At 42.1% G+C, this 24,635-nt stretch overlaps 1 pseudogene; it reads right to left on the bottom strand.

The window, feature by feature from the left end:
- LOC136385962 (splicing factor 3A subunit 2 pseudogene) overlaps positions 1 to 24,635 on the bottom strand; it is a 40,098-nt pseudogene that overhangs the window by 5,392 nt on the left and 10,071 nt on the right.

Below are 24,635 nucleotides of genomic sequence, written 5' to 3'. Positions count from 1 at the left end.
TAAGTATCATGTCAGCTGTAGGACTTTTTGTAGATTCCCTTTATCAGGTTAAGAGAGGTTCCTTCTATTTGTACAGTTCTGAGCAGTTTTCATCATGAGTGGTTGTTGAGTATTGTCAAATGCATTTCCTGCATCTATGGAAATGATCATTTTTTTGTCTTGTATTTTTTTTAATATGGTGAATGACACAGGTTCATTTTTTTAATGCAAAACCAATATTTTATTTTTGAGCTAAATCTCACTTGGTCATCATGATGTATCATCTTCTTTATATAATGCTAAATTAAATTTGCTAATATTTAAGTTGTTTTGTGTGTGTGTACAACTTCTTGAAGAATATTGGTCTATGGATTTCTTTTCTTGCAATGTCTTCATCTGGTTTGAGTATTATGTTATGCTGGCCTGATAAAATGATTTGGGAAGTGTTTCCCCAAGTCTACTTTCTGAAAGAATTGGCAGGATTTCTTCTTTAAGTATTTGATAGTATTCATTAATAAAGCCATGTGAGCTTGGAGTTTTCTGTTCCATTTTTTTCATAGATTTAGGAATATTCATGTTTTCTAATTCTCCTTGTGTCAGTTTAGGTAATGTGGGTCATTAAGGGAGTTTATGCATTTCATCTAAATTAGCAAATTTGTTCACATATATTGTTCCTAATATTCTCTGGTTACACTTTTTATCAGGTTTACTGGTACTAAAAAAGCTTTAGGTTTTATGGATTTTTCTCTATCCTTTGTCCATCTTACATTTCATTCATGTCTGCTCTTACCTTCACGTTATTTTCCTAGTTACATATTTAGATTTCAATTTGTTCCTCTCTGTGTGACTTTCTGCAATAAGTTTCTATCAATTACTAAAAGAGGAGTGTTAAAATATTTACCTCTGACTGTGGGTTTATCTATTTCTCCTTTCTTTCCTGTGCGTTTTGTTTCATGCATTTTGAAGCTCTGTTATTTGTAGTGATATATATTTAAAATTATTATATCTTCCTCACAATCTCACCCCTTTATCATTATCAAATGTTCTCCATCCCATCATATTCCTTGTCCTGAAGTGTACTTGGCCTGCTATAAATAGAACCACTCAAACTTTCTTATGTTTATAGTTTGCATGGCATATCTTTATCCATCTTATTACCTTTATCATATCGATGTTTTTATACTTAAAGTGGATTTCTTATACTTAGCATATTGTTTTGTTTTATTTTTTTTCTAGTCTGACAATCTCTGCTTTCTAATTGCAGCATTTGGACCATTTACAATTAATGTAATTAGTGATATGCAGAGTTTATATGTATCATTCTGCTACTCATTTTATTTTATTGTATTTTATTTTTTATTTTATTTTTTGTATTTTTCCAAAGTTGGAAATGGGGAGGCAGTCAGCCAGACTCCCGTATGCCCCTGACCGGGATCCACCCAGTATGCCCGCCAGGGAGCAATGCTCTGCCCATCTTGGGGTGTCACTCTGCAGCAATCAGAGCCATTCTAGCGCCTGAGGCAGAGGGCAAAGAGCCATCCTCGGCACCTGGGCAAACTTTGCTCCAATGGAGCCTTGGCAGCGGGAGGGTAAGAGAGAGACAGAGAGGAAGGAGAGGGGGAGGGGTGGAGAAGCAGATGGGCACTTCTCCTGTGTGCCTTGGTCGGGAATCGAACTCGGAACTCCTGCATGCCAGGCCGAAGCTCTACCACTGAGCCAACAGGCCAGGGGCTGCTACTCATTTTATATTCCTTCCAGGTGTTCTGCATTCCTCTTTTTACCTTTGCATGACTTCTTTTAGATTGAATAATTTTTAGAATTGTACTTTATCTCCAATATATATTTAGGTCTAGTGTTTCTGTGTTTTATTATAGACTACTTTCAAATAACTTAAAGTCATTTCACATGTAATGTAAGGCCTTACATCAATATACTTCCAATCACGCACTCGTGTCTTTTGTACAATTGCTGTCATGTGTTTCATTTCTATAGAGGTTATAAACCCCATACTATGTTGTCAATATTTTTGCTATAAACAGTTTGCAATGACTTAAAGAAATTTTAAAATGAGAAAAATTACTTTACCTTTGCTACATATTTTCCGCTTCTGGGACCTTTTGTTCCTTCATGTCGATCCAAGTTTCCATTTGATATCATCCTTCCTTGTGGAGAATGTCCTTAACATTTCTTAGAGTGCAGGCTTTCTGCTTACCACAAATGATTGCTGCTTCTGTGTGTCTGAAAAAGCCTTTATTTTATTTTATTTTATTTTATTTTTTATTGAGGCAAAATTGATATAAACGAAAGTAACCATTTTAAAGTGAACAATTCAGTGGCATTTAATACTTTCATATGTAAAAGAATTTCCAAGGGTTGAGATCAAGAGAGCAGAGAGAGAAATTAGCCTTAGATAGGAGGGTGGAATCCTCTTGCACCAGGGCAGGAAATAGGCCGGAATGTTTGTTGCTGTGAATAAGTCTGAAGATGCCATATGGGACAAGGAGCTGAAAGACCTCATGCCTGATGATCAGGGAGGAGAGGACAGGGCGTATCACAGAGGATCTGGTAGGCCGCTGGGAGGACTTTGGTTTTGGCTCTGAGTGATATGGGAGGCACTGAAAGGTTTTGGGAAGCAGGAGGAGGGACCTCACTGATGTGTTATCAATGATCCTGAATTGGCGCTCTGCTGGGTTGGTGATGGAGAAATAATGGCGCCATTTCAGATAATTACAAGGTCCAGGGTTATTTATTCAGGGAGAAGTTTCTGAGGGGTTGACCTTGATATCCTTACAGGGGTGAACTCACTGTGACTTCAAGGTCGGCACACCTTCTCTTGGTGCGGGGGCTGATGGGGTTACCATTTCCATTCTCCTGGCCTCTACCTTACCACTGGCTTCTGGAGCCTAACCTTGTTACTCTCATTCTGAGACTTTCTTGTAAGCTTGAAACCTGTCTTCTTTGTCTCTGGGCCTTCTTTCAACCCCACGCCCCTTTGTAAATTGGAACTCCAAACTTAGACCCTCATCTGTCCCTGAGTTGGACTCCATAGGTGCAGGTTCCTGTGCGTGGTTTCATGCAGCTGGAAAAATGGGACTGTAGCATCCCAGTTTCATCTGGAAGGGTTGACGGCCACAGGGAGTTGAGGCCCTTATGCTTTTCCATCTTTCTGCCGGGCTACACAGTGGCTATGGTTGGGAACCTGGGAATTGTCAGCCTTATTGTAATGGACTCCCGACTCCACCCTCCCATGTGCTGCTTCTCAGTCACCTCTCACTGCCGGGCACTGCTTGTATCTCCAACATGGTGTCACGGGCTCTGGTGCATCCACTGGCACCAGTGTGGACCATTTCGTCACGCTTGTCTTACCCAGATGCTCTTGGTCCACTTCCTGGCACCTTGGGAGTGCTTCCTGCTCACAGCCATGTCCTATGACCAGTATGCAGCCATGTGCCAGCCACTGCACTACCTAGCCCTCATGGGGTAAAGGACCCCGACCAGACCAGCTTCAATCTCTTGCCTTCTTTCCTCGATCAACACACTCACCCACCCCATCCTTGCAGCTCTACTGAAGTTCTGTGGGCCTCACCTTTCACCCACTTCTTCTGTGACCTCCTTCTGCTGCTCAAACTCTCTTGCTCCAGCATGCAAGCAAATGAACTTGCCCTGTTCTTCTCCAGTTTTCTAGTGACTCTGGCACCCTGCGCCCTGGTTGGGATCTCCCATCTACACATTGTAGCTGCTCTCCTCAGGATTCGCTCTGCTGAGGGGCAAAGAAAGGTTTTTTTCAACCTGTGGCACTGACATCACTGTGGTCTGTATTTTCTTTTCTATTCTCTTTCTGGAGGTATTTTTATTTATTGACTTCAGCGAGAGAGGAAGAGGAAAGGGGGGCAGGAACATCGATCCGTTCCTCTATGTGCCCTGACCCAGGGTTCAAACTGGCAACTTCTGCGCTTCAGGTGATACAGAGTCTAACCCACCGAGCTATCTGTCCAGGGCTGTGGTCTGTATTTTCTGTATCACTTCAGCCCGCTGCTACATCCTTCCCAGCTCTCCATACTCTGGCTTGCGGGACTGGGTGCTCTCTGTGCTGTATGTGGTCCTCACTCCCATGCTCAACCCCATCATCTACACCAGGGGTAGTCAACCTTTTTATACCTACCGCCCACTTTTGTATCTCTGTTAGTAGTAACATTTTCTAACTGCCCACCGGTTCCACAGTAATGGCGATTTATAAGTAGGGAAGTAACTTTATAAAATTTATAAAGCAGAGTTACAGCAAGTTAAAGCATATAATAATAATTACTTACCAAGTACTTTATGTCGGATTTTTGCTAAGTTTGGCAGAATAAATCTTTATAAAACAACTTACTATAGTTAAATCTATCTTTTTATTTATACTTTGGTTGCTCTGATACCGCCCACCATGAAAGGTGGAACACCCACTAGTGGGCGGTAGGGACCGGGTTGACTACCACTGCTCTACACCCTGAAAAACAAGGAGATGAGAAGGGCTCTGTTTAAGGTCCCTGGGGAAGAACGCCTCCTGGGCAGGAGTCACATCAAGTCAAGGCCACACTCCTTTTCCACAGTGGGACTGGCACGTGCCTGGTGCCTTGTGGGTGAGTCCAGTAACACAGGAGCTTGGAATTTAATGCAGATGGTCTGCTTGATGAATCCTATTTTGTGTACCGGGGTTTTCCCCATTCCAGGAAAGATCATATATCTCTCTTGCATATTTTTTATTCTAAAACATTGTTTTCCATTGATGGAAGTAAAACATGGTCATCGGATAAGTTGTGCAGTTAGAGAAACTGATAGAATGATGGGAAAATAGGCTTCACACTCTTACCACCCACAGAGAGCCACTGTGAACATTTTGATTTCCTCCAGGTTTCTTTTTGAACTACAAATGTGTCACGTGATTATTTTCAGCAGGGAAACACAGTTGGAATCAGAATGTATTTACAGTTCTGGATGCTTTGATACTTTCAATGGTTTTTCAACTGTAATATAGGCTTATTATAAAACCACTCATGCTTTATAAAATGGTGTGTTGTTAGAAAGTAAAAATTTGTCATAATCTGAGTCTGTACTGACCATTATAAACAGTTTTTTCTGTTTTCTTCCAGATTTTTAAAGGATATATTAATCTGCATTTGTAACATATTATATAGTTTATATAAATAGGTCATACCACATCCAGATATGATGTTTATGATTCTCATTTTGTGAAGTTTATGTTCCTGTCATTTACAGTTTTCTTCTGCGTTGTTTGTTATTTTTATGTATTGATTTCTAAAAGGTATTTTTATTTACCAGCTGGAGAACCCAGGGCAAGACACATATGAGAAAGCAATCAATGAGCAACACAAAACTGATGCTTCTCATCTCTCTCTCTCCCTGTCTGTCTTTCTCTGTGTCCCATTCTCTCATTCTTGTCATATATAAAAAAAAGAAATGCTTTTGAGATATGATTTCAGTTACTATACGGGCAGAGATTTAAGATAAAAAATGTTTTGTGCCCTGGCCGGTTGGCTCAGTGGTAGAGCGTCGGTCTGGCGTGCAGAAGTCCCAGGTTTGATTCCCGGCCAGGGCACACAGGAGAAGCGCCCATCTGCTTCTCCACCCCTCCCCCTCTCCTTCCTCTCTGTCTCTCTCTTTCCCTCCCACAGCCAAGGCTCCATTGGAGCAAAGATGACCCGGGCGCTGGGGATGGCTCCTTGGCCTCTGCCCCAGGCGCTAGAGTGGCTCTGGTCATGGCAGAGCGACGCCCCAGAGGGGTAGAGCATCGCCCCCTGGTGGGCAGAGCGTGGCCCCTGGTGGGCGTTCTGGGTGGATCCCGGTTGGGCGCATGCGGGAGTCTGTCTGACTGTCTCTCCCTGTTTACAGCTTCAGAAAAATTCAAAAAAAAATTAAGTCATCAAGGCTAGCCTCTAATCCAACAAGACTGGTGTCACAGAAACAGGAGTGGACAGCTGAGGGCTCCTCTTTCTCTCTACATACATGCAGAAGAAAAGCCATGTAAGGACACAGTGAGAAGGTACCTGTCTCTAACTCAAGGAGAAGCCCTTTCCAGAAATCAACCCTGCTGGTAGCTTAATCTTGGACTTGGAGTCTCTAGCACTGTGAGAAAAATATATTTCTGTTGTTTAAGCCACCTAGTCTGTGGTATTCTGTTACGGCAGCCTTAGATCACAGACAGAAGCATAGCACAGAGATTGCAGTTTTGGTTCAAAACCACCACAAATAAAGGTAATATTGCAAAAAAGTGAGTCAGAAATATTTCGTTTTTCCAGTGCATATAAAACTTATGTTCACAGTATACTGTAGTTTATTAGGTGTGCAAAATCATTATATCTAAAGAATCAATGTACATACCTCAATTTAATAATGCTTTATTGCTAAAAAAAAAAATGCTAACCATCATCGGAGACTTCAGTGAGTCCTAATTTCTTGGCTGGTGATGGTTTTGCCTTGATATTGATGAAAATGCAGTATCTGTAAATTGCAATAAAAGAAGCTTGCCTATACAGGGTGGGAAGTAAGAAAATGGACAATTCCACCTACTATTCGTTGGAGTTAAATTCGTGCAAACTTTCTGAAATGCGTTGGGGGTAAATTGTATAATATATCTTTAAAAGGGCTTATTCTTTGATCCAACAGTTCCTGTTCTAAATATCTATGGTACAAAATGTGTCGCAGAAAAAGAAATGCAGCAGGGTATTCATTTCAGCCTTGTTTACAATACCGAAAAGTCAGAAACAACCTGAAGGCCTATATATGAGACTGGTTAAAATGATCATGGCATATACATTGTGCAGAATACTACAGAGGCATTAAAAATAATGTGGAAGGCATAGGCGTCTCCATCTTCACTGTATGGCCCTTTTCTGAGCCAAATTTGGGAGCACTGTAGAGAACGGGATGGTCCTTCTCCTTGTCCCTTTCCTGCAGCTGCCCCTGGCAGTCCCTCCCCTGCTGCTCCTTGGGAGTCTTACCACAAAAGACATTTGTCCCATCTTCTGCCATAACATGGCTTGATCAGCACGGAGCCAACCCCTTAACAAGAAAATAGTCTCATTTCTTCCTTGACATATGGGAGGTCCAAATTTTGGGATCACAAAAATAGGTTAAATGATAAATAAAACTGTGGTTCCTCAATTCAGTAGTAGTCAAGATTTTTCTATTGCAAGTCGGGAAGAAAAAGACAAAACAATTAAAATTATCCACACTGACTTGAGCCAAAGGGAGAGTTTCTGGGTCTATGTAACTGAAAGCGTAAGGGGTAGTACCTGGCTTTAGGCATGGCTCTATCCAAGATTTAGTTGTCTGAGATTTGCCTTTCTTGCCCCGACTTCCTTTCTGTCCAGTGCCTGCCTGCACGCCCTCTACCCCTGCAGGTGTCAGTGGGTGGATGAGATCACCATGGCTGAAGGAAAGCTGTGTTCTGATTGGTCAGGGAAGGGTACTGCACATGCCTAGGAAGAATTAAGGATACTGGCACCAAGGGGATAAGAGTGCATGTTTGGTGACAAAGCCAATAGATGTGGTGGAGATATTTCATCAAATTTAAAATCCATTTCTGATGTTTTAAAAGAACGAGGCTAGGAAAGATTATTTCCTAATCTAATAGAGCCAAACTATTTCTATGTAACATAACAGAATCCGAGAACAAAGCTCAAGAGTAGGTTTGGAGACACAAATGTCACCCAAATCAAAAATTCAGTCTTCCACCTGATTAAGGTGCCAGGTACGCAAAGAAGCAAGAAAACTCGATCTTATGAGGAGAGAAATCAATCAGAAACAATCATCCAGATTGGAAAGGAAAAAAATAAAACTGCCTTATCTGCAGACAATCTGATTACCTATGAAGAAAATCTGATGGAATCCTCAGGAGAGCTGCGAAAAGCATAAGCAAGTTTGGCAAGGCTGCAGGAAACAAGGCACTGTATATTAGAGAGAGTTAACTCCTCCCCCAGACGCTTAACTAATCCTCTCAACACTCTTCTCCACTGATATGAAACTTTAGTAAGCCACAGAATTCCAATTCTAAGTGTTTCTGAGATGATTTACCTTCGTGTGCAAACTAAGTTTTGTTCTTTCTTCTTCCTTTCTTTACTTTTGGCCAAATCAGACCTACTGTTATAAGGACGTGGGCAAACTAGAATTCTGGTGGGAAGACACACTTTCTGGACAACAGCTGTGTAGTGTAGACCAACAGCCTTAAACAATAAACAGAAACATACATGTCTAACTCAGCAATACTACCTTCTGGAATAAGTCTTGAGGAAATAATCATTCAGGCAAAATCATATATAAGAATTCTGTCGAATCATTATTTACATAAGGAAAAATGGAAACATTTTTTGCAGCCTCTTTGCTGCAGCAGATGGGGTCGTGGCCTAAGCATGATGGGGTAAGTAAGAGGATCCACAAATGCAGGGGAGCAGGCAAGTTGGAAATGGCTGATGCTCATGGTGTTTTCTGTGAGCCAGTTAAGAGTGTCCTTTGGGCTTAGACTATAAGGAAATGTATTGTTGACTGAGTGTGAAGTCCAGAGGGAGATGGGCACCATGCTGGTTTAGTTGTCCAATGAGGGGTCATCAAGGACCCAGGCCCCCTTTCCTGACACTCTTAACAGAATGTGGGTGTTCCTAGGTTTGCTGTTGGGACAGATCCCTCCTGCCTATGAAGAGCTTGTAACAATTGTGATAATGACAAAAAAAAGTGTTTTGGTGCCTCAACCCCCAGGCTAAATTGTTGAGCTCCTGGAGGGCAGGGACCGAGTTTGTGCTTTTCTGTATCCTCCATGCTATGCCCAGTGCTTGGTATAGACAAGATGCTCCATCCTCTATTCATTTATTCACTCACCAATTATTTCTTGCTAAGTGCTTTGATGGAGAAAAATTCAAGCATCCGTGGCAATTAGCCCAGCATGTGGGGTGGCAATGGTGTCAGCAAACATTTTTCTTGAGATCATCATCTCTGACCTGAGTCCCTGAATCACAGAGGCCTTGGTTCAGCAGGATATTGAAGGCTTTCATTCCATTAGCAATTAGGGTCTGAAGATAACCACAGCTCGTGCTCCTACGAACAGAGCAGAGTTCAATCACTGCTTACCGAATACCTGTTATGTGCCAGGTCCTGTGGTAACAGAGGTTCACCATGGTTCTTGCCTTCACCAGGCCTCCAGGCCAGTCAGGGAGACAGACAAATCGTTTCAGTACTGGGTGATGAGTAAGCACGTGGGGCCACAGTGGACAGGCACCCGCACAAGCCCGCAGGTCAGGTTAGAGGAGGGGCAGTCGGCACAGGCTGCCAGGGGCAAGTGGCCCTTTAACTATTGGAAGTAGGAGGAGTCACCTGGCCCAGAGTCCAGACTGGGGCACAGAGTGAAGGGCCCTAGTGAGGATCTTGAGCAGGATGGGAGTGCAGCAGGCCGCAATGCCCCATCCCCCGACAGTGCTGCTGCCCCTGCTGCTGCTTTGGTTCGCTTTGTTGTATCCCAGGTGATCTCTAGGTTATTTTCTGGTGATGCAGGATTCAGTCTGTGGACAGGCTCTGCCTTTCCACTTCTTCTCTGTTATTGAGGCTATAGATCATGGGGAAGAGCATGGGAGTCACACTGGTCTAGGTAAGGACACAATTTTGTCTTCTTCTAGGGTGTAGCATGATTTGCAGGCTCTTTACTGCAGCAGATGGGGTCCTCGCCTAAGCATGATGGGTTACGTAAGAGGATCCACAAATGCAGGGGAGCAGGCAAGTTGAAAATGGCTGATGCCCATGGTGTTTTCCTGTGAGCCAGTTAAGAGTGTCCTTTGGGCTTAGACTATAAGGAAATGTATTGTTGACTGAGTGTGAGGTCCAGAGGGAGATGGGCACCAAATGTAGCTGAATATCACATGGCCGTAGTGCAGAGGAGAGACCAGCAGGTGCCTGGCACAAGTGGAAAAGGCTTTGCCTCTGCCCTCAGTGAGTGGAATCTGAGGATGGCAGCGAAAGTGAACCCATAGGAGAGCAGTATCAGCAAGACAAGAGTATTCAAGATGAGAACGCTGACCAGGAAAACCGCAATCTCATTGTCTGCATGTCTCAGCAGGTCAGGAATAGCACAGCAGGGATGTCACAGGAGAAATGACTGATCTTGTGGGACTGACAAAGAAAGCAAGAGGGTTGTTAGTGTGGTAAGGGTGAGTGAGAGTGCAAAGCCGCTGACTTGTGCGAGAGCCAGCATGTGCAGGCATAGGGCCCTGGTGATGGTGAGTGTGTCATGCAGGGGGTTGCAGATGGGTACAGGGCAGGCATAGGCCATCAGGCTAGGAGGGAACACCCTGCTCTTCCCTGAGCCATGAAGAGGTGCATTGGGAAGGCACAGCCCAGCATGGGCATCTGCTGGCTGCTGGACAGGAAATTGGCCAGCATATTGGGGACAATGACCAATATATAACAAATTTCAGTGGTGGACAGATTTCTAAGGAAGAAGTACACAAGGGCCTAAAGGCGAGAGTCAGTGACGGTAATGGCACAATGGCTGTGTGCCCTGTTAGGGTGACAAGATGCATTATGAGAGAGTCCAAAAAGGACGATTTGCTGTGCGTCCACATCCCCAAAGCCCAAGATAATATCCTCTTAGCTTAACGTGTGCTTTTTCTGCAGTGGGGCCATCCTATATTCCCCTCTGTAGAGATCCTGGGCTGGAAAAGGCAGTTTTCTAGCAATTCTCCAAGTTGTGGGCCACCCGGAGCCCTTTGCACAGATGGGAGTATAGCCTCCCCTTCAGGGCCCGGAACCCACTTTGCCAGGCTTCTGCAATTCGGCCCTCTGCTCACTGAGAATACAGACCTGTGCATTGTGATATCACTTATTTCACCTGTTAGTTTACAAGAATGAACCGAGATAAGTAAAGTGCACACATGGAGTTGTTTTTCACAGACCTTAAGGATAGTCTTTCTGTCTAGATGTTGAAGAGTTGCCTGGAGGGGAGATGCTGAGGTCGAGGCTACTAAATAGATATAAATAGAGGAGACTGGCTCTCCAGGGTCATTGACCTCATGTGGAATTCCTGTAGGATATAAGTGCTGCCATGTTGATATTAAACACACTTTTGTCCTGGCCAGAGGCTCAGTTGGTTAGAGCATCGTCTGGATAGGCAAAGATCTCCAGTTCTTTCCCTGGTCAGGGAGCATACAAAAACGTTGTGATGTTTTTTGTATCTCTCTTCTCCCCCTCCTTTCTCTGTCTGGGGTCAATAAGTGCATTTTAAAAAAAAGACACTTTTGACTTTGTACATTGGCTATATTGGTTCTCCTTGACCACCACTCCCGCCCCCAAACTCCCAGGATTCCTGCAGCTGAAGGGCTGTGAACGCAGTGCCCAGACTGGAAGAAGTGTAATCAGCAGTAGCTGCTGCCTCTCCTGTTTCAGCGCGCCTCAGTTGCAGGGAGGCCGCAGTTTGTGTGTCACCTCCATCCAGACACCTGCCTTGATGCCTAAACAGAGGTAGTTCCTCCCTTAGGTGTCTACAGCATTCCAGGCTTCCCCAACCATATTACTCACTACTGAGTCCTGTGATTCATCGATCATATCTCTGTTGATCTCAACAGACTGTGAGCTCCATGATGGCAAGGATGGTGTCTTCTTCTACCTCTTAAATGGTGGCTGGCACATATTGGAAGCATCAATGACTGTTGAATAAGTAAATAAAAGTTGTGTTGGGCTGTGAGGTTGCAGAGAGACCTTGTTATTTGTCGTCACTCTTGGCCTCAAGAGTCAATCTATTTGCTCCACCAGGACCATTCTAATAATTGCGACTGTCCATAGAGGTTAATCATAACTTCAGTAATGCTGTTGGTGTATACCTCCAATATTTATCCTGAGGTTTTTCTTGCCAAGGTCATTTTGTATTTTCTAAAACTCTCTCCCTGGTTAATAAGGCCAACAGAGGTAACCCTTCTTCTCCCCCAAGTAAACTCTCCCTTCCCCAACCTGACTGTGGATGGAAGATTGGTCTTACTTTCCTGATATACACCGTGACCCAAATGACTCTGGCAGGTGTCTCTCTTCCTAGAGTGTTAGTCAAAGTTGGAGGTGTGCTAGGTACGGTTGGCCTTTTTCTGTCCCTAACAAGAAGAATGGAGTTTCTTATCACCTATCCTGATGTCCCTGCCATCCTGAACTGTGGTAAATAGGGTAGAAGCCAAAGGCTATAAGGTAACTGAGATTCAGAGGTCTCTGAAGTTCTTGGCAAGCTTGTGCCTAGAGGGATGTCCTTTGTACCTGTTTCAGGTGGACCTCAGATCTGGGGACCAACTAGTCAGGCGATGGTGATAGTTATGGAAAAAGAGTTAAACTTTAACCTACTCTAGGAGTAAACTTAACCAAGGAGACTAAAGACTTGTACTCAGAAAATTACAAAGCATTGATAAAAGAAATCAAGGAAGATACAAACAAGTGGAAGCATATACTGTGCTCATGGTTAGGAAGATTAAACATCATTAAAATGTCTATATTACCCAAAGCAATCTATAAATTCAATGCAATACCAATTAAAATACCAATGACATACTTCAAAGATATAGATCACATATTCCAAAAATTTATGTGGAACCAAAGAGAACACGAATAGCCTCAGCAATCTTAAAAAAGTAGAATAAAGTGGGAGGTATCACACTTCCTGTTATCAAGTTATACTACAAGGCCATTGTACTCAAAACAGCCTGGTACTGGCATAAGAACAAGCATATAGATCAATGGAACAGAACAGAAAACCCAGAAATAAACCCACAGCTCTATGGACAACTGATATTTGACAAAGGAGGTAAGGAAATACAATGGAGTAAAGACAGCTTATTAACAAATGGTGTTGGGAAAATTGGAGAGCTACCTGCAAAAAAATGAAACTCTATCACCAGCTTACACCACTCACAAAAATAAACTCAAAATGGATAAAAGACTTAAATGTAGGCCATGAAACCATAAGCATCTTAGAAGAAAACATAGGCAGTAAGCTCTCCGACATCTCTCGGAGCAATATACTTGCTGATTTATCTCCACAGGGAAGTGAAATAAAAGACAGGATAAACAAATGGGACTATATCAAACTAAAAAGCTTTTGCACAGCTAAAGACAACAAGAACAGAATAAAAAGACAAACTACACAATGGGAGAACATATTTGACAATACATCTGATAAGGGGTTAATAACCAAAATTTATAAAGAACTTATAAATCTCAACATCAGGAAGACAAACAATCCAATCAAAAAATGGGAAAAAGAAAGGAATAGACACTTCTCCAAAGAGGACATACAGATGGCCAATAGGCATATGAAAAAATGTTCAACATCACTAATCATTAGAGAAATGCAAATTAAAACCACAATGAGATATCACCTCACACCAGCCACAGTGGTGCTCATCAACAAAACAACATGGAATAAGTGCTGGCGAGGATGTGGAGAAAAGGGAACCCTCCTGCACTGCTGGTGGGAATGCAGACTGGTGTAGCCACTGTGGAAAACCGTATGGAGATTCCTCAAAAAACTGAAAATCGAACTGCCTTTTGACCCAGCTATCCCACTTTTAGGAATATACCCCAAGATCACCATAGAACGGCTCTAGAAGGAGAAATGCACCCCCATGTTTATGGCAGCATTGTTCACAATAGCGAAGATCTGGAAATAACCCAAGTGTCCGTAAGAGGACGAGTGGATTAAAAAGCTTTGGTACATATATACTATGGAATACTACTCAGCCATAAGAAATGATGACATCAGATCATTTACAGTAACATGGATGGACCTTGATAACATTATATGGCGTGAAATAAGTAAATCAGAAAAAACTAAGAACTATATGAATCCATACATAAATGGGGCATAAAAATGAGACTCAGAGACATGAACAAGAATGTGATGACAACAGGGGTGGGGGGGTGGGGGGAGGGGGGATGGGGCGAGGAAGGAGAGAGGGGTGGGGGAGGGAGGGGCACAAAGAAAACAAGATAGAAGGTGACAGAAAACAATTTGACTTTGGGGGAGGGGTATACAGCACAATCAAATGTCAAAATAATCTGGAGATGTTTTCTCTCAACATATGTACCCTGATTTATCAATGTCACTGCATTAAATTTAATAATAAAAAATAATTTAAAAAAAAAGTAATGTTATGGGGCCTGCTGTAGACAGAACAAAGTGGAGGAAAAAAATGTAGTAAAAGAAGAATGTAGATTTAAAGAAAAAAGTGGCAATAAACAACTACATATCAATAATAATCTTAAATGTAAATGGATTAAGTGCTCCAATCAAAAGACATAGGGTAATTGAATGGGTAAGAAAACAGGACCAGTACATATGCTGTCTACAAGAGTCTCACCTCAAAACAAAAGATACACATAGACTGAAAGTAAAAGTATATAAAAAAATATTTCATGAAAATGGAAATGAAAAGAAAGCTGGGGTAGCAATACATATATCTGATAAAATAGACTTTAAAACAAAGACTATATATAGTAAGGGATAAAGAAGGTCACTACATAATGATGAAGGGAGCAACCCAAAATGAAGAGATAACCATTATAAATATCAACGCACCTAATATAGGAGCACCTAAATATATAAAGCAGACTTTGATGGACATAAGGGACAATATCAACAGCAATACTATAATAATAGGGGATTTCAATACCCCACTAACATAACTGGATAAATCCTCAAAGAAGAAAATTGACAAAGAAACAGCAGAATTAAGGGACACACAAGATCAACAGGATTTAATAGCTATCTTCAGAACCTTTCACCCTAGAGCAGCAGAATATACTTTCTTTTCAATTGTGCATGGTACATTCTCTAGGATAGACCACATATTAGGGCATAAAATGAGTCTCAAACAAATTTAAGATTGAAATCATATCAAGCATCTTCTCTGATCACAATGGCATAAAACTAGTAATCAACTACAATAGAAAAAATGAAAATCACTCAAACACTTGGAAACTAAACAGCATGTTATCAAATAACGAATGGATCAACAGTGAGATTAAGGAAGAAATAAAAAATTTCCTTGAAACAAATGAAAATGAGCATACAACAACTCAAAATCTGTGGGACACAGCAAAAGCAGTCCTAAGAGGACAGTTCATAGCATTACAGGCATACCTTAAGAAGCTAGAAAAAGCTCAAACAAACAACTTAACCCTGCAACTAAAAGAACTAGAAAAAGAACAGCAAGTAAAGCTTAGAGGAAGTAGAAGGAAGGAAATAATAAGGATCAGAGTGGAAATAAATGATATAGAGGCTAAAGAAACAATACAGAGGATCAATGAAACCAGAAGCTAGTTCTTTGAAAAGGTAAACAAGATCGATAAACTTTTAACTAGACTCACCAAGAAAAAAAGAGAGAGGACTCAAATAAATAAAATTAGAAATGAGAGTGTAAAATAACAACTGACACAACAGAAACACAAAATAGTGTAAGAAAATACTATGAAGAACTGTATGCCAAAAAAATAAACAATCTAGATGAAATGGACAAATTCTTTGAATCATATAATCATTTTAAAATCAATGTGAAAGAATCAGAAAACCTAAACAGACCAATTACAACAAATGAGATTGAAACAGTTAACAAAGAACTCCCAACAAAACAAAAGCCCTGGGCCAGGTGGCTTCAAAAGTGAATTTTACCAAATATTCAAAGAAGAACTAACTCCTATCTTTCTCAAGCTATTTCAAAAAATTCAAGAGGAAGGAAGACTTCCAATCTCCTTTTATGAGGCGAGCATAATTCTAATTCCAAAACCAGACAAAGACAACACAAAAAAAGAAAATTATAGGCCAATATCCCTGATGAATCTAGATTCTAAAATACTCAACAAAATATTAGCCAATAGGATCCAGCAATATATGAAAAAAATCATACACCATGATCAAGTGGGATTTATTCTGGGGTGGCAAGGCTGGCACAATATTCACAAATCAATCAATGTGATTCATCACATAAACTAAAGAAAGGAGAATAACCACATAATAATTTCAATAGATGCAGAAAAAGCATTTGATAAAATCCAGCACCTATTCATGATCAAAACTCTCAGCAAAGTGGGAATACAAGGAACACACCTCAACATGATAAAGGCCATTCATGACAAACCCACAGCCAATATCATACTCAAAGGGCAAAAATTAAAAGCAATCCCTTAAGATCAGGAACAAGGCAGGGGTGCCCCCTTTCACCACTCTTATTCACATAGTACTGGAAGTCCTAGCAATAGCAATCAAACAAGAAGAAGAAATAAAAGGCATCTAAATTGGAAAAGAAGAACTAAAACTATCATTATTTGCCGATGATATGATATTATATATAAAAAACCCTAAAGTCTCAGTCAAAAAACTACTGCACCTGATAAATGAATTCAGCAAAGTGGCAGGATATAAAATTAATACTCAGAAATCTGAGGCATTTTTATACACCAACAATGAACTGTCAGAAAAAGAAATTAAGGAAACAATCCCCTTCACTCTTGCAACCAAAAAAATAAAGTACCTAGGACTAAATTTACCCAAGGAGATTAAAGGCTTGTACTTGGAAAATTATAAAACATTGATAAAAGAAATCAAGGAAGATACAAACAAGCAGAAGCATATATCGTACTCATGGTTAGAAAGATTAAACATCATTAAAATGTCTATATTACCCAAAGCAATTTATAAATTCTATGCAATACCAATTAAAATACCAATGACATACTTGAAAGGTATAGAACACATATTCCAAAAATTTATATGGAACCAAAAAAGAATACAAATAGCCTCAGCAATCTTGAAAAGGAACAATAAAGTAGGAGGTATCACACTTCCTGATATCAATTTATACTACAAGGCCATTGTACTCAAAACAGATTGGTACTGGCATAAGAACAGGCATATAGATCAATGGAACAGAACAGAGAATCCAGAAATAAACCCACACCCCTATAAACAAGTGATATTTGACAAAGGAAGTAAGAGCAGACAATGGAGAAAAGACAGCCTCTTCAACAAATGGTGTTGGGAAAATTGGACAGCTACGTGAAAAAAATGAAACTAGACCAGCAACTTACACCATTCACAAAAATAAACTCAAAATGGAGTAAAGACTTAAATGTAAGACGTGAAACCATAAGCATCTTAGAAGAAAATATAGTCAGTAAGCTGTCCGACATCTCTCGAAGCATTATATTTGCTGATTTATCTCCAAAGGCAAGTGAAATAAAAGACAGGATAAACAAATGGGGCGATATCAAACTAAAAGGCTTTTGCGCAGCCAAAGACAATAAGAAAAGAATAAAAAGACAAACTATACAATGGGAGAACATATTTGACAATATGTCTGATAAGGGGTTAATAACCAAAATTTATAAAGAACTTGTAAAACTCAACACTAAGAAGACAAACAATCCAATCAAAAAATGGGCAAAAGAAATGAAAAGACACTTCTCCAAAGAGGACATACAGATGGCCAATTGGCATATGAAAAAATGCTCCACATCTCTAATTATTAGAGAAATACAAATTGAAAACACAATTAGATATCATCTCACACCAGCCAGAATGGTGCTTATCAAGAAAACAACACAGAATAAGTGCTGGCGAGGATGTGGAGAAAAGGGAACCCTCCTGCACTGCTGGTGGGAATGCAGACTGGTGCAGCCACTGTGGAAAACAGTATGGAGATTCCTCAAAAAATTAAAAATCGAACTGCCTTTTGACCCAGCTATCCCACTTTTAGGAATATACCCCAAGAACACCATAGCACTGTTTCAAAAGGAGAAATGCACCCCCATGTTTATGGCAGCATTGTTCACAATAGCGAAGATCTGGAAACAGCCCAAGTGTCCGTCAGTGGATGAGTGGATTAAAAAGCTTTGGTACATATATACTATGGAATACTACTCAGCCATAAGAAATGATGACATCAGATCATTTACAACAGCATGGATGGACCTTGATAACATTATACGGAGTGAAATAAATAAATCAGAAAAAACTAAGAACTAAATGATTACATACATAGGTGGGACACAAAAATGAGACTCAGAGACATGGACAAGAGTGTGGTATTTACGGGGCAGGGGGAGGAGAAGGAGGGCGTTGGGGGAGGGTACAGGCACAAAGAAAACCAATTAGAAGGTGACAGAAGGCAATATGAATTTGGGTGAGGGGTATGCAGCATAATCAAATGTCAAAATAACCTGGAGATGTTTTCTCTGAACATATGTACCCTGATTTATCAATGTCACCCCATTAAAATTAATTTAAAAAATGAGGGGATCAGGGAACATGCAGATACTCCAGTACTTTCAGCGTTTTGTATAGCGCATTTTCACCAATGAAATAAAAGTTGGTTTTGCATCTTATTTGCATAATGAAAAAAAAAGTGTAAGCATGGCCAAGAAAAATGTAGTGGTAAATACACACAATGGACTACTACGTGGCCATGAAAAAAAAAGGAAATACTACTTTTTGCGACAACATGGATGGACCTTGAAATTACTATGTTAAGTGAAAAAAGCCAGGCTGAGAAAGAAAAATATTATATGATCTTACTCATTAGAGGAATCCGATGAGCAATATGAACTGAAGAACAGAACAGAGACAGAGGCTGGATCAAAGGATCCAGAGGGAAAGCGGACAGAGGGAAAGGGGATGATAGGATGGGATGAGAGCAGAAAAATAAATCCTGGAGGGAAGAGGGGAGGGTGTTACAGGGAGGGGGACAAGGGGGATGTAGCGGGGAACACAGTGGAGGGGGGATGCACTCCGGGGAACACTAGAATCTATGTAAACACAATAAATTATATTAAAATTTATAAAAGAAAAAAGTCAACGTTTTGGGTAACTAAAGACATCATGGTTGAAATAAAAAAGATATGGTTTAGTTTCTCATTTTGTTTTGTTTTTTGGAGAGAGAGAGAGAGAGAGGGAGAGAGATGAGAAGCATCAACTTGTAGTTGCGTCACTTTAGTTGTTTATTGTTTGCTTCTCATATGTGTCTTGATGGAGGGCAGAGGCCCAAGCTGAGCCAGTGACCCCTTGCTCAAGCCAGCGACCTTGGCCTTCAAGTCAGAGACCATGAGATCATATCAATGATCCCATGCTCGAGCTGGCAACCCTGTGCTTAAACTGGAGACCTCGGGGTTTTGAACCCAGTTCCTCAGCACCTCACATTGACACTATATCCGTTGTGCCACCACCGGTCAGGCCTGACAAATGTATTATGACTTGACAAGAGGAGGGTTACAATAATATCATTATCTTCATCTGAAAATGGATTTAATCTCGAGGAAACAAAGTTTGGCATATCAGGAAGAGGCTCTCTTTTTTATTTTCTCCACCACCATCTCTGAGAATTTGGGCTCCTTGTCAAGGAGGCCTGGCTACAAATTTGGGGGGAGCCAGGACGATTAGAGCCAGTTGCTCAGCCCCTCTCTCAGATGCAATTTTGTCATGATTCTGTGCTATGCCTGGGGGACTGGAATGCCATTTCCAGAAACACATACTGCCGGTGGAGTTCCCAGTAACAGCACGTTCGGGTCTTCTCCTTGGGGATGATGTCGCCAATGTCTCAGTGATGGAGGACATTTTCAGTTTTTATTTTTCCGTTTGTGAGAGGAGGGGGCATCAACTTGCTGCTCCACTTAGTTGTTCCATTTAGTTGTACACTCTGTGCCTGCTTCTCATATGTGTCCTGATGGGACCGTACCCACGAGCTCAATGCACTGGGATGACACTCTATCCACAGAGCCACCCAGCAGGGCTGACACAGGTCATTTTTGAGTGCGTGGAGGCTGCTTTCCTTAACCTTCGGGACGGAGTCCCCACAACAGAAGGCTCAGTGTGCTCACACAAGCACAGCTGTGTAAGGTCGAGGTGACACTGGTGCCATGAAGAGGTGACCACCGTCCAAAATGCCTGTTCTGTACCTTATGACATGGCAGCCACCTCTTCCCCAGGAGGTTGCTGTGAAACAAGCCCTATCCATGGCTTTTGGAAGCTTGTGTACTCTTAGTGCCTGTTCTTCCAACACACACACACACACCGCTGAGGCTAAATAGAGCTTTCTCAAGGAAGTGCAGGCAGGGGTCGTTAAAATTTATGAGTATTTACAGTAAGCTAAAAATCATACCTTGGAACTATTTAAACATACGAAAAATTTCCAAAACTAGTTTAAAAATGTCTGTGTGGCCATGGCTGGTCGCTCATTGAATAGAGCGTCGACACAGTGTATGTACGTCCCAGGGTAGAGTCCTGGTCAGGGCACACAAGAGAGGCAACCGTCTGATTCCCCCCCTCTTTCCTTTTTTCTCCTTCTTCCTTTCCTGCAGCCAGTGGCTTAATTGGTTCAAATGCTGGCCCTGGAAGATGAGGATAGCTCTGTTGATTGGAGCATCTGCCTTAGGCACTAAAAATAGCTTCACTTTATTAGAGTATCGGCCCCAGACAGTGGTTGCAAGATGGATGCCACTCAAGATCCATGCTGGAATCTGTCACTTTATCTCCCCTTTCACTTATAAATAAATAAATAAATAAACAAAGAAATAAATAAATATGTTGTGTATGTGAGTATCAGGCATAGTTTCACAAAAATCTTTCTCTGTATTGGGGGTGGGCGGATTGAGCAAACCTGTTTGAAGTCCACTGATGAAGTAGACAGAACCCTGGGCCTGGCCTTCTGCCCTCTAATTGTCTGCTCTGACACTGGAGCACAGAAAATGGATATGACAATCCATCCCCGAAGGTCTCACAGAAAGCATTTGTGATTCCTCACCTCCCCTGTGAGCTCCTCACTGCTGGATCCAAAGGGCAAAGATGGAAACTGCTTCCAGGATCTCTCACTATGTTCAGAGTGCAATGCCACGAAGTCAGGAAAACCTTCATGTGGGAAGTGAAAGTGAGAAATGTGAAAAGCTGGAGTCACATGACAGAGACGTGGATTAAGAACCCTGGGGAACAGCCAGGAGGGTGCATTTCTTTTAGAACACCAGGCTGTCAGATTACTTGGGCACAGAAGAAGCATAGGGGGCAGGCTGGTTTCTCTTGGACGAGGGCGAGTATTTTCACTTTCATTCTGATGTTGGAACCGTACAATCATTGAACATGTGAAAACCCTCTTATGTCTGTTCTCTCATTCTCGCTTTAGGTCAAAAGTGAAAACCACCAGGGAATGAGTGAGGTGTACTTGAAGCCAGTAGTTCTCAAACTTCGGAGACATCAGTACATGTACTCCACCCCCTTCCAGAGGGCTCTGTCCCCAGATTGCTAGGCTCTACCTCCAGGGTTCCTGAGTCAGTAGGCCTGAGTTGGGACTCTCTAGGAAGTCCCAGAAGATGCTGATGCTGCTGGTCCACAGACACAACCTAGAGAAGAGATGCTCTAACCACGTGCACCTGTCCGTGGTAACAGAGATGAAAAGTTATGAATCGAGTTAGTTATTTCCACTGTCTACCCCTCCTCATCCGAGATTAGGGGTCAGATCTTCTCACCCCGTTGTTGGTTGGCAGAGACGGATGTATTGACGTTTGTTTCTTCTCTCTTCCCTCCTTGTCTCTGACTGGCTGTAGAAGGAACTGACTGGCTAGGTCTTACTCATTGCTCATGTCTCCGCTGAGATGTAACTTCTCTCCTGATAAGAATTGGTCAGGTACTCTGCCTGGGTGTTTTTGTAGGCCCTTGAACCTCCCCAATATACTGCATGTCACTTTGTATTATAATAGTCTGTTCCCTTTTCTGTTACTTCCATCCTATAGTGAACTCCTTGAGGCCATGGACTGTCTGAGAGGTTGCTGGTAGTGAGTCTTGGTGTAAGGTAATAAATTCTTGAATTCTAAAAACATAACAGTAAAGAAGAAGGAATGGATATGAGAGGTATTTAAAGGAATATTCCTCTCAGTCCTCGCTCCATAACAAGAGTCTATAAATGTTTATTCAATGAAATGGACAGCTTTTTGACTGATGGGATTTTAGGATAAGTTGAAAAAATGATCAAACTTTTTGTGAGCCCCTAATATGTGCCAGACACCGATAGAATGCAAAGTGGGAAATGGCATTGACTTAGAGGGGAGTGGGCATAGGAATGAGTTTGACATTAGTCAAGTGGTGCCCAAATGTAGGTGCACACCTGGGGATTTATTGATTATAAATTTCAGCACAGTAGTTAGGAGCTCAGTCAAGAGCACAGTCGTAAGAGTCAGACACATGCCAGCTGTCACACCAAGCTCTCAGATCTCATCATTCTAGTGCACGGGAAGCCAGTCCAGACCTTGCCAACAAAAAGCATACTTGTGACAAAGCCCAGAGCAGCGCTGGCTGGCTGGGCCTGCCAGCCCCACCCACCTGTTCACATGCACAGAAGAATCAGAGAGCAAGAGGTGCCCAACAGGGCAGTTGTTAAAGCTGCTCCCCCGAGTCTCCTGACCTATCAACCTTCACTTTCTCCTTTCCTTCTTCTTCACCCTGAGGAGCACTGATTCGCTGGTTGAATGGTGGGAGAAAACCATTGCAGATGTTCAAGTCCCAGCCTCAGGGTGAGAAGGGGCCCAAGACCTTGAGAGGTGAGTTTGAGTGAGTAAAACAAGAGTCCCTGGGCCCTTTTCCTGTGCCACCACACTATCTTCCTCCTGCCCTTGAATGACAGACAGTCAGATTCTACCTGTGTTCAGGTCTCATTTAGCTTGAAGGGAAATTTCATGGGAGGCTTGCCCAGAAACCTTGATCGAATCTCTGCTCTCTGTTCTTCAAGTACTGTGTTCACACAAGTCCAGGTTCTGATCTTTTTTATTTTTTATTTTCCCAGCAGAAGATGCAAGGATCGGGCTGGGCTGCTGATGGTGCTGTTGGCTCAGAGGCTGAAAACCTCAGAGATGAGCATGTGTCAAGGGGCTGGTTCACTTTACCCAACCAGACAGTATAATCCGTCATTCCTTGTTGATTAAGATGTGGTGCATTTGCTTTCTCTCCCCACCTGGAACTAAGGATAGAGAAAATGTGTTACCAGGAAATTGGAAACCACACCAACGTGAATGAATGCGTTCTTGGGGGACTGTCTGAGCACCAGACATCCCAGAGTGTTCTCTCCTGTCACTGATGTTTCTCTACAGAGTAACTTCGGCAGGAAACAGCATGATCATGTTCCTGGTAGGAGTCAATTTTCAGCTCCACGACTTGTCTTTATTAGATCGCCTATTTCCACCAGCGCTGTACCACTGATCGTGGCCAACTTTCTGCAGAACTTTCCCACCATGTCCTATAGTTCTTCTGTGCAGATCACCATTCAAGCCTTTTTTGGCACTGGCTGAGTGTTTCCTTCCTGTCATTATGACTTATGACCTATTTGTGGCTGAGACCCACTCAGGAACGACCTGGTCATGCCCTCTCAAATATACCTTTCAATTGCTTTGTTTGCCCTGGTGCCAGATGGGGGTGGTGGAGTGGGTCCTGGTCAGGGACCATGCAGGAGTCTCTCTTACTATCTCCCCTCCTCTCACCTAAAAAAAATGAACAAAAAACCTGAATAGACACTTCTCCAAAAAGTACATACAGTTGCCCAATAGGCATATGAAAATAATGCACAATGTCACTAATCATTAGAGAAATAAAAATTAAAATTACAATGAGATGCAACCCCATATCTCTCACAATGGCTCTCATTAACAAAGCACAAACTACTGCTGGCGAGTGTGTGGAGAAAAGGGAACCCTCCTGCACTGCTGATGGGAATGCAGACTGGTGTAGTCACTGTGGAAAACAGTATGGGGTTTCCTCAAAAAACTGAAAATGTAACTTCTTTATGGCTTACCTGTCCCACTTCTAAGAATACATCCTAAGAATCCCAAAACACTAATTCAATAGAAGATATGCACCCCCATATTTATTGCAGCATTCTTTACAATAGGCAAGATCTGGAAACAGCCAAGTGTTCAGCAGAGGATGAATAAATGAAAACGTTGTGGTGAATATACAAGATGGAAAACTAAGTGGCCATGAGAAAGAAGAAAATCTTACCATTTGCTACAACATGGATGGACCTGGAGATTATTGTGCTAAGTGAAATAAGCCAGGAAGAGAAAAACAAATATCATATGCTCTGACTTATACGTGAAATCTAATGAACACAATAAACTGAGGAATGAAATAGAAACAGGCAGGGTCACAAGGAACTGATGGACAGCCATCAGAAGAAAGAAGGATAAGGAAATAGGATCAAAGAAGGTGAAGGGTCCTGACCAGGCAGTGGCGCAGTGGATAAAGCATTGGAATGGGACACAAAATCTCAGGTTCGAAACCCCAAGTTCACCAGTTTGAGCACAAGCTTATCCGCCTTGAGTGCAGGCTCACCAGCTTGAGTGCGGGGTTTCTGGATTCAGCATGGGATCATAGACCTAACCCCATGGTCGGTGGCTTGAGCTCAAAGGTCACTGGACTGAAGCCCAAGGTCGCTGGCTTGAGCAAGGGGTCACTAGCTCTGCTGTACCCCCCCCCAGTCAAGGCACATATGAGAAAGCAATCAATGAACAACTAAGGTGCCACAACTATGAGTGGATGCTTCTCATCTCCCTTCCTTCCTGTCTGTCTGTCCCTATCTGTCCCTCTCTCTGTCTCTGTCTCTGTCACACACACA

Source organism: Saccopteryx leptura, chromosome X (genome assembly GCF_036850995.1).
Source record: "Saccopteryx leptura isolate mSacLep1 chromosome X, mSacLep1_pri_phased_curated, whole genome shotgun sequence".
NCBI classification, from domain to species: domain Eukaryota; kingdom Metazoa; phylum Chordata; class Mammalia; order Chiroptera; family Emballonuridae; genus Saccopteryx; species Saccopteryx leptura.
Note: the sequence above shows the minus strand (reverse complement) of the source record. Positions and strands in the feature narration are given on the sequence as shown.